The sequence below is a fragment of the Phalacrocorax carbo genome, chromosome 1, assembly GCF_963921805.1.
Source record: "Phalacrocorax carbo chromosome 1, bPhaCar2.1, whole genome shotgun sequence".
Classification (NCBI taxonomy): Eukaryota; Metazoa; Chordata; class Aves; order Suliformes; family Phalacrocoracidae; genus Phalacrocorax; species Phalacrocorax carbo.
In genome coordinates this window covers 52,392,037-52,402,850 of record NC_087513.1, presented here as the reverse complement: position 1 = coordinate 52,402,850, position 10,814 = coordinate 52,392,037, and the positions used below count along the sequence as shown (strand labels likewise).

The window sequence follows — 10,814 nt, the reverse complement described above, 5'->3', positions numbered from 1 at the left end:
GGTGGTGCTCGCGCGCGCGGGGGAAGTCACCGCCTGAGGCCGCGGCAGCTGCCAGCGTCCTCCCGCCTTCCCCTCCCCTCTCTTCTCGCCCCGGTGGGGCCCTCGCCAAACAGCGCTTCTCCTTTCAAGGCTACCGCCGGGGTCTTCCCGCCGCCCTCCCGGCGGTGAAGCTGCGCTCCTGGCTGTTTTCCTCTGTTGGGAGGTGGGGTGGGAGCACCGCGCTTGGGCGGCGGTTCGGGGGCGGCCGCGCGCCTGCCGTGAGGCGGCGGCGGTTACGGAGCTCCCTGTAACCTGCTGCGATCGCTGTACCCGCGGTGACACCTGCCGCCAGCGCCTCAGGGAGCGCTCTGCCCGGGTCACCGAACCGGCTGCGATCGCCGGCCGAGCGCTTCACTTCACCTAATACGTTAACCGGCAGCCTTCAGGAGAAATACGAGCGGGAAACCGGCAGCTAATCTGCTAGCGTAACTGCTGCCTCGTTGTGATGACTTCGATGTTAAAAATAAATCGAATCGTTTCTATAGTGTTGCAAAATTTGGAAGGCGTATAGTCGTTTTGTTGAGTGACTTCAGATATTTCACAAGCATGTCACAAGCTGGGGAAGTAGGACTGAGTTTAAGACGGCACAATCTTTAAACGAGTTAAATCTCCCTGTGTTTACACGCTACTTGCTGGGAACATGCACGACTATAAATTTCCCTGTATTTTATGAATGCAATGGTTTAATATTTCTATCCAACTATATATCAGAGCTTTTGAGAACTGTGTTACAGTATCAGATGTAAGAATTGAAATGTGAATATTTTAATTTTCTCATCAATTGTTGACATGAAAACAGGACTGTTAGTGTTTGCACCCTCTCCTCTTTATGTTCCAAAAAGTTTTAAATTGCTGGTGAGGAGAGGGATTTCCTCTGTTTGGGCTTGCTCTATCACAAAATATGGTGCCTGTCATTCCTGCCTACCTAGCCATTACCACAGTATCAGCTAGATGAAGGTGCTGAGGGTTATTTGTGTGGAAGGTAATTTTGAGGCAAATCAAGGCCTTGCCTAGGAGAAGCCTGATGCTTCCAACTAAGGAATTGGTGTGGTGTAACAAAGTAATTAATACAAGGGAGAAACTTAGCTTGGGGTAGTCAGTTTACCTTGTAGTGAGGTGGCCATCATCTGCAGTTCATTATAATTTATATCTGAAAGTATTTGGTTCTTGGTGTCATATATACTTTACCCCTTCAGTTTGTTTGATAATGAGGCTGAACAGTGGGTAGAAACACCTTCCTCCCATCTGTAGCATATGCACACAAAGCCAATATTCATAAACCAATGTGGATTGACTACCGCTTGTAAGCCCGAACAGAACAAACTAGATGGTTCTGTTTATTTTTCAGCATATTTTACCCAAAGTTTTTCCTGGAACGTGGGTATCACATGACAAGTGTTACAGAGATGCTTCAAGGGAATTGAATTCCTCTCCAAAATTGATGATAATAATTTGAAGTGTAGACAGTATGTTTCACCTTGAAAAGCCTCTAGGGGCCTTGGAAGATAGATCCTTCCCCCACCTTTAAGAATTTGCATCTTATTCAGATATGAAACCAGTTGAAGACAGACACAGCGTACTTCAGAAAGGCAGCAGCAGAGAGATTCTTCAGCTGTTGTACTGATGTAAAAACTAACAACCTCCATTTGTACCCAGTAAAAAAATGTTTTAAAGCAGTGTAAGGGGGAACTGGGTCTGGGAAATCTTAACCAAAGTTAACAGTGGAAATGTAATCTAAAAAATCGGTGCAGGCACCATCTGACATCCCCACGGACAACAACGATACTATACTTTAGGCCTGAAGCTTGTTTTCTAGCAGTGCTTCTTAGAGGAATGCAGCCGCCATTCGCAACTCATTGTACTGTTCAGAATATGCAACACGGGTGGTGCTCGCTTTTCCAGCGAGCGACCCTCAGGGGTGGAAGGAAGGAAAACTGTTGAGCTTGAAGTCAGTTTACACCTTTCAATCTAAGCGCGTTGATGCTAAATCTGGTTTTAATGCATTAAGTGTAGCATAAAAAAATGCAACAGCAATATGGCATGAGGTAGTAAATCACTACAGAGTTATGCTCCCAGTTCAGCTTTGGTCATAACAAATGGATGGGTTAACTGGCATTATCCTGGATCTGGTTTTTTTTGTCTTTTTGCTGTCAGGTAAGACTGGCACGGCAGCATGAAGAGAGCAGAAACTCAGCATCGTATGTTTTGGCTAACTGTTCAAAATCCAGTACAGTGGTCGTGGAGCCACAGCCTCAGACTGACATTACTTACAGCTCATGTTTACAGTCCATTTATGTTTTAAGAGTTATTTCCCCAACTATAGAAATATGTATTATCTTTCACGAATGATTGTTGTTACACTGACATAGCTCCCTTGCATGGACACCGGGCCCTTATTGGCTTACCTCCGCTGCTTCCAAAGTGACAAAAGATAAAGAAGCATCCTGTAACACTTTAGTGCCACCCTATTTCAGAGCAGCAGACTCCTCTGGGAGGCAAAGTCCATAAAAAATCCTTGGCACAAAACTGTCCTTTATTCCCTGGCTCTACACTTTTAATCGTTGCTCCTTGGGAACAACAGGCACCCCCCAGGCAAGGTAAAGACAGGGAGAGTAATACGGGAAACAGCCAAAATGTGCACATACATAACGATTAACACTGGAACCTGCAAACCTGCAACTATCACCACGGTTAGACCTTAACACAGCTGAGGATCTGCACCTTTATTTGTTTCCTTCGAAGGAAAGAAAGCTTGTATTTTGTAGCCCAATGCAGCAATCAAAGGGGACAGAGAACAAGTTCATTATGAACAAGCTCAAAAGATCGTTCTGATGTTTTTACAGGGAAAAAAAAAACAAACCAGGAGGCAGTCCCTATGCCTATTACGTGATTTGTCTTAAAGGTTGGAGTACAAAACTGTTGTTCTGCCGTGCCTTCTGTGCAGCATCCCAGTACTTAAACAGCAAGTTCTGGTTTTCAAAGACCAGAATGCCTGCCTCTACCTGAGAAACAGGAAGTCATTTTTTACCTCTTGCCAGTATAAATGGTGACAAAAGGAAAGTTTAGGGGAAAAAGTGCAAGTGATGTGAGACTATGGCCATTCTCAGTGGTTGAAAAACTGCTGTAAGCTTGCCTAAAAATGTGAAATATGCTGAATGTAGAAGCCAAAAATCCTTCCTGTGTAGGACCCTCCCAAATGCCTGGAATTTGTTAGTTTTCCTAAAGAGTGAGAAAGAGCTTTTGAGTCATACAGTCATCTTTGACATGAAAACTCTGAATGCTTTCTAAATTATCTCAGATTTCTAGGTTTGAGTTTCCCCAGGTTTATGATTCCTTACTTCTAATGCCACCCATAAAAACACAACAGGTAGTTTTTGTTGTGCTGTACTAAAAAAATGAATTTTCTATATCTGTGTGTTCAAAAAAGTATCCTAAATTCTGTAGAGGGTTTGGATAACATCTAATCTGTAATGAAGTATAGTTGTATAATTTGCATTCACATGTACTATTTGCTTCATAATAGATAGTAGGACTGTGAAGGCTATAAATCCATCCACGGCAAAGGCATTTAACTGTGCTACAGACATGCCCTTGTCTTAGACAGAGCTGATATGACGGAGAAGATATAAATCTTCCTAGCTAAAGGAAACGTAAGAAACCTACATGAAGTATTAATTCAGTCTTGGTGCGCAGTGGGTTTCACATTGAAAATAATGCTCCTCTCAGAACGGCAACAGAAACTGGAAAGCATTACTATAAATAAAATAAGCAGTTGCCTAATCATTATGGCGCAGTGTAACTACTTTCCAGAGTCACTCATTTCTTCCCCACGTTCTTGATCAATGTAGAAAAATCAGGTGGCTTTTTAGCAGCTCTAGCTTATCAGAAATGTCTCTTTAAGCATAATCCAAGTAGAAATGGCAAAGCGGTAAGAAAAAAGCACGCCTTACTATAATGGGGCGTATCACTTCTAGAGCAGTTCTCTTACAGAAGGAAAATCACACCTCCCCCTGAATTTGCCAGTGGGTGCAGTTTTACCAGGGGGACAGGACAGGCGCCTGCACTCTCGCTGGCACCAGCTGGGGAAGGCTGCTGTACCTGTGTCGCCCGAGGTAGCCCACAGAGGGGTAGTTGCCCTTGTTATGAATACAGGGGCGCCTGGTGCCATGGGTGGTCTGTACGACGCCCCCAGGCAGCGACAAGAAATGTGTACGACTGAAGGGTGTAACTGTTTTGAAACTTCTCACTACTGACACTGTGATAGACAAAGGCCGGTACCAAGAATGACTGAAAACAGAAGTATCAGCTCCTTCTTAAGTATGCTGACAGAAATGAAATGAAAAGGACGATTTACAGGGCAGTTTCCCACACTGAATCATTTTCAAAGAAGAATTATCTGGATATCTGTTTTTATCATACATGGACAGAGATAGCGCAGAACCTGTATTTACCATATGTAAGCTATTACTTCAGCTCCAAGATTCTTGAACCTTCTGTGGATTTAAGTTGCTGTCTACATTTAGCTAGTAATAATTTCATACGAAAAAGACATCTGTGTTAAGAGAAGAGTCAGGTTACAAAATCAAGTATTTAAAAGCTAGAAAGGGACAAAAGCACGGAAGCACACGTGCTGTAGAAATGCTGGTGAGAAACGAATACCCACTAGCGTACCTGAGTGCCTTGGAATTAACGGAGTCAACTCGGCAACACCGCTGTCACGTTAAAGAGAATTATCATCCCCACTTTGCCTATAGGAAACTGAGAGGGAGGCTTTGCACATAGCTAAGGCGCATTTAATTCTTTCAGTTAGTTTTGAAGCATCACTAGATTATTTTGCTTTAGGGACAGTAGGCTCTCCTGCCAAAGAACAGCCGACAAGAAAATTAACTGAACCATTGGTAGTTGTGGTTGTTGTGGAAAGGGATGACCCTGCTCTTTATCCTGTTCCAGGCCACGCAGCCTGACGCTTTCCTTGCGTTGGCTCTGGTAGCTGTGCCGCCAGATCTGCGTGCTGAGCCAGCAGCTGCTGCGGCACAACTGCACAACGGATCCAAGTGGAACAGGGGAAACAAGCAGGCAGGGGTGGACAGGGCAGGGCGAGACTGACAGTTTCGTGACAGCCTGCACTCACGTTACACTAGGTATATTAGTGTGAAACCACACCCTGAAAACTTTGACTCCTGTCAATAGTTTGTACGGTCAGGAGATGAACCCCTTGCTGCAAGCCAGAGGCAACGTTCGTCTGGCAACGATGCGGAACGCTCAGAGCAGCGCACCTGCTTTGGCGGCCGCACAGAAATGCAAGCAGATTGCCACCACTTCTTGCATCCAGCTCTCTGGTGGCTGGTCAGGCAGAGACATGAGAGACTTTGTGGGACCAGGGAAACATCTGAAAGACTATGCATCCAATAAAAATAAAGGACTAGCCACATAAATGGAGGTCCAGTCAGCGCAGCACGTGAGGCAGTCCTCCTCTTCTATTCAGACCTGGCAAAATCTGAGTCAGCTGAAATGCTGTGACCAGTTCTGGGCACTTAAAAATGCAACTTATTTGGAAAGACTCCAGAAGCAAGTTATACAAATAATCAGAGGCCCAGCAAACATGGTCTGTTACTCTAGAACAGCTGTGGAGGGTCATTAACGACTTTCAAATATGTAAGAAGTACCTACAAAAAGGAAGGGAATAAAATTCTCCACTGCAATGGCACGAGGGCTGGATATAAATAACGGCAAAAGATACATCAGGGTTGAACTACACATACTCCCTTTGTAACAGTAAGGGTAGCAAAGCACTGGAACAGAGCACTTGAGGAAGATGAAGAATTTCTGTTTCTGAAAGGTTTGAAGGGTATATGGAACAAGTATTAGCCTGTAAAAACAAAAACATATCTTTAAAAAAATGCACATAATTTGATGGCTCTGCTGAGTCTGTTTTCTAAGACCTCTGTATTCTCTTTATTTTCTCCCATGGTTTATGACACTAATAATCAATCCTTACAAACTTAGAATTGTATCTCTGGCATGTTTCTTTCTGTCCCTCAAATTCAGGCCCTTGACAAACTATTCTCTTTCCCTCCTAATTAAATATCATTAAGTGTCAAACTTTCCAGTCCATCCAAATCACTAAGGTGTTACTTCTAGGACTCACTGCTTCATATCTAGATCAAAGATTAAGTACTTTCTGTGCCTTTCTGCCTTTGGCACCTCAGTGTGTGGAAATGGCTACTCTGAGAAAACTCTTCTGTTCCACAGCCCGAGCCCACCGCCCTCCACCGCGCCTCCCCTGGCACCCCGCTCCCCTTGCCCACCCCGTCAGGGTTTTGTTCGCCCTCAGGGTTCTTAACACAGCATCTCTCCCAGCTCTCGGCTCTGGACCACTTGCTTCCCCTGCCTTTACTTCCACTCCTTTTCATGGGAAGTTCTGTACTGAAAACAGGCTGTCCCTGCCATTTTGGGGGCCGCTGTCCCATTTAAAATTTCAGGTCACTCTTTCTACACATCTTTCTGACTTTTCTCTCATCATTTCCACACAGTGGAAAACTTAAAGTAGATCTTTGACGCGTTCTTGCTTTTTGTGTTTAAGCGTGGTTTTTAGAGAGTCCTGTACACACAAACGCCATAAACAATTACTTTTATCCAACGGGATCTTTACGATGACGCAGACACAGCACTAGCCCCGCGCCACGGCTCCCCTTTGGCTCCGCGCACGCTGGTTCCCAGCCGCGGACCCCGCGGGGCGGCATCCCCCGCCCCGCCCCGCCCCGCCCCGCCCGCCCCCCGGGCCCGCCGCGGCGGGAAGGAGACTGGTGTCCGCGTTTCCTCCCCCCCCCGCCACCGGCCAGGCACTGTTTCGCCCCAGTGCCTCCCCCAACCTGCCGCTGTCGGAACCTGGAAGCCACGTGCCTCCCGCACCCCCGTTTCTTGCGTTTCTCTCCGCAGGCTGCCTCGTCCGTGACACCGTTCAGACGGCCCCCGTTGTATACTTCTGTTTTTCCTCTCAGGCTGAAGCAAAAAGAGAAGACCCTAAGCTTTAGGGGAGGAAGCCCCTCCGTTTCCTCCGAGATGAAGACGGTAAAAGCCGACGGAGGAAAGCAAGGGCGAAGAAGAAAAGGAAGTGACCCCGACGTGATTCGAACACGCAGCCTTCTGATCTGGAGTCAGACGCGCTACCGTTGCGCCACGAGGTCCTGCTGGGCAGCCGCAGGCAGAGCGTTAGAACTCGCCCACCGCGGGCCGCCGGCCGCGCCCCCGGACCCGCAGGGACAGGGCCGGGGAGGTCGCGGGGACCGGTGGGGGCGAGGACCCTCCTCACTGGCTGTGACAACCGCAGCGGCTCGTGCCGCACCCCCTCCCCGGCCCCTCTCCGCCGCCACTGCTTCGTTTCCCGCCTTCCCGCGCAAGTACGTTAACTGTCCCCACCCACCGCTCGCCGCCGGCAGCAAGGGCTTGCCGCCCCCCGGCGGGGCCGGGCTCGCCGCCCCCGACCCTGCCGCCGTACGCGGGCTGCTCGGTCCCGGATCCCGCTGCCCGGAGACCGCTCCTCCGGCGGAAACCCCGCACTTACCGCGGCCTGGAGACGTGGAGTGTGCGCGTCCGGGTGCGCATAAAGGCAGGGCGGCGAAGAAAACAGATAAGGCAGTTCCTCGTTAGTATAGTGGTGAGTATCCCCGCCTGTCACGCGGGAGACCGGGGTTCGATTCCCCGACGGGGAGGCCGCAGAGCGCGTTTTTGCTCCCGCACCGCTGGAAAGGTGCGGGGTGGGGGGCCGCAGCCGCTGTTTTTTTGCCGCCCGGGGGCCCACGGCGGGGCGCGGGGCCTCTCTCGCCGAGGAAAGGCGGGGAAACAAAAAGCGCGGGCGAGCGCGCCACTCCCCGTCGGGGAATCGAACCCCGGTCTCCCGCGTGACAGGCGGGGATACTCACCACTATACTAACGAGGAGCCGCAGGACCCCCCGCGCCCCGCGCAGCCGCTCCGCGGGGTGGGGGGGGTAGCCCCGGGGGGATCTCGGGGGTCATGGCAGACCTCCGCCCGCCTTCCCCGGCCCGGCCCCGGGAAGGCTGCGGCTGGGCGGGAGCGCTGCTGGTGTCCTGCAGCTTGTCCAGCACAGGGAAGCGGTGGGGAGAGGGCGGGGGGAGCAGAAACGCTCCCACACAGCTCGTGTTTTGTCCGGATCCTTGCGCACTGCCGTGGGGAGGGAGAGGTATCGTGGCGCCCCAGCCGTAGCTCTTGCCTTCCCTCCCGCCCCACAGCAGAGCTATGTGGGACCTGCGTGTGCGGGTCTGGGAAAATTGCGGTGCGAGGGAGTTGCCCGACGGGAGGCGGTGAGGAGCGAAGCAGCAGCTCGGATGTCTTTGCGTTCGTATTTTTGCATCTCGTTCACGCAGTTTGTTTTTACGGCAACCTGAGAAGCCCTGGAGTCAGCAGTCCGTGGGGTGAAGGGACTCGAGCACCTGCTTCTTACCTACCTAAAAAGGGAACGAGAGAATTGGAAACCAGTTACTTTGAGATTTGAAAGTAAAAGGCAGAAGGACACATACTGACCATATGGCTTGATACCGTAGGGGTCAGCAGCAACACGGTTTTAAGTTTGTATCGCAGTGACATTAGACAGGAAACTATATTTAATTTGCTAGCTTGTTAGATGAAGAATAAATGCCGTATAATAAACAAGCGATCGGAACAGCTGGTGTTCTCTTTCAATGGTCTCTGCTAGTGCTGATATTCCTTTGGGAAAAAAGACCCCAGCTTAGCTTTTTCAGACAAGTGTAGCTAAAGGACAAACAGCAACCAATAAGTAGACATCTAAATATAAGTGACCTGTAAAAAAAGCATTTCTAAAAATTGGCCTACTCGTTTAAGCATTTGAATATAAACATGTGTTTCTCAGTGGATGCAACAGATTCAAATTTTGTCCTGACAAGTGAAAAATAACAACTAGAGTCTCATAATAATTTCATTACTTTAGAGATAGTATAATGAGATCAACAGGTAGGACTGTGATCAAGTGATAGGCTTTAAACCTCCCAGAGCAGGATCAAAACCAGCGTTGTTTGCTAGGCTGGTCTAAACTTGCTGTGCAGGTTCAAATTTTAATCAAAAGATGTTGATGGTCAGCTTTAAGCTGGGAGACTTTCTGGTGGATCAAACATTGCGCGTTTGCATTTTGTGGGACCAGTCACACTTCGCTAGTTTAGATCTTTTTGCTGGTCACTTCTCAGTTCCTTCTGTTCCTTGACCCTTGCGGTCAGGTAGCTGAGATGTGACCAAGTGGTGGTGTTTGCTGCAGTCAGACCTTCCTTAGCTGCTGCTGTTTACCTCACAGCTAGTTTTGCCTCAGGTTCCTGCACAGACCTCTCCTTGGGTTGCCTTCTCTTGGAACAGGACTCCTGCTATCTCCCTAACAACTCTTGCAAATATTTAGCATTGCTAAGCACTTTAAGAATTCTGGAGGCAAGCTCACAACAAGTTGTATAGACGTTATACTGTGTTCTCACTTTGTCCATGAAGGGAAAAGCAGATCTGGGTGGGAGTTCTGGGCCTGCTGGAGATATGGGGAAAGCCTACAGCGTGACAGACTCTTGAAGCACCGTTTTCAATAGCTCAGTATGTTGCTAAGGGTGTTTTGTCAGAAAGCAGCTAGTTTAGTAACGAGAGTCCTTGGTCATGCCTCAACTTGCTGCTCTGCTTCTGCACACCTGCTCCCATTTTGGGACAGCTGTTTCTGACTGCATCAGCCATCTTGTATATCCTCCACCTCTTCTCCCAACCAGGGCAACCCTGAACCAAAAGTGCCAGTCAATATGGCGGCTCATGCCTTTGCACAGCCTCCTCCCACTCCCCATTTGGCAGGGGGGAGCAAGCATATCTACTAAAAATACCTACTATGGCCTGAGCTGGTGACGGCGATTATGAAACAACCCTAAAGAAGTGTTAACCAACTGTCCTGCTATGGTGAAAACTGTGACCACCTTTGTTTTCTCAGTGAAACCTAATACGCTTCTGAAGCCAGACTTTCAAAGACATCTTTGTGTACCCCAACCAAGATGACTTATCCAAAGCTGTCTAAGAAGTGGTGCAAGAAGAGACGTAGAGGTATGAGTCAGCACAGCAAAAGTGCTGTTTTGAAGTGGATGGACTATTACAGGGCTGCAATGGCTTGCAGTTACAGAGCAGGTGCATTCACTGTTGATTTGCCACAGATGCAAAGTGCAGAGCAGAACAGGTACTAGGAACTAGTATCAGCGTTCCAAAGTCTATGAAGCATCTGCCTTCTCCTCAGGATCTGCATACAGCTATTCCACGTGTCCAGACCTGACAATCTTGTTCCATACTCTCATCATCATTGCACCAGCCACTAGAGACCTGCTCCCTGGAGCAACAGCCATCTGCAAGAGGCCCTTTACGACCATAAGCAGGGGTAGGGCTGGAATCTAGCGCATGATTGTAACTAGAAGCTAGTTACCAGCTTGCTTAGCTGAAGCTCCGCTTGCAACTTGTCCAGTTGAGTTTTGAATGTCATCATGGATGGGAGATTCCACAACCTCTTTGCCACAACAGGTTGTCCACCCTCGCTGTGAAGAATTTTGTCCCCTCTTATATCTACTTGGATTTGCCATGTTGCAACTTTATCAGTTGCCTTGTGTCGTTTTGCTGTGCACCTCCGAGAAGAGTCTGGCTCCATCTTCTCTATTCCCTCCCACTGGGTAGCTGAAGACAACAATTAGATCATCCTATAGCCTTGTCTTCTTCAGGCTGAACAGACCCAGCTTTCTCA

The 10,814-nt window shown here is 48.5% G+C and overlaps 3 non-coding genes across 3 annotated transcripts; 1 reads left to right on the top strand and 2 right to left on the bottom strand.

Annotated features, from left to right (window-relative positions):
• Nucleotides 1-7,154: 7,154 nt before the first annotated feature.
• On the bottom strand, nucleotides 7,155-7,226 carry TRNAW-CCA (transfer RNA tryptophan (anticodon CCA)). The gene has a single exon. It is a non-coding gene; the product is annotated as a tRNA-Trp (tRNA).
• A 453-nt stretch (nucleotides 7,227-7,679) lies between these two features.
• Nucleotides 7,680-7,751, top strand: TRNAD-GUC (transfer RNA aspartic acid (anticodon GUC)). Its single transcript has one exon. It is a non-coding gene; the product is annotated as a tRNA-Asp (tRNA).
• A 155-nt stretch (nucleotides 7,752-7,906) lies between these two features.
• TRNAD-GUC (transfer RNA aspartic acid (anticodon GUC)) lies at nucleotides 7,907-7,978 on the bottom strand. The gene has a single exon. It is a non-coding gene; the product is annotated as a tRNA-Asp (tRNA).
• Between the last annotated feature and the right edge of the window lie 2,836 nt (nucleotides 7,979-10,814).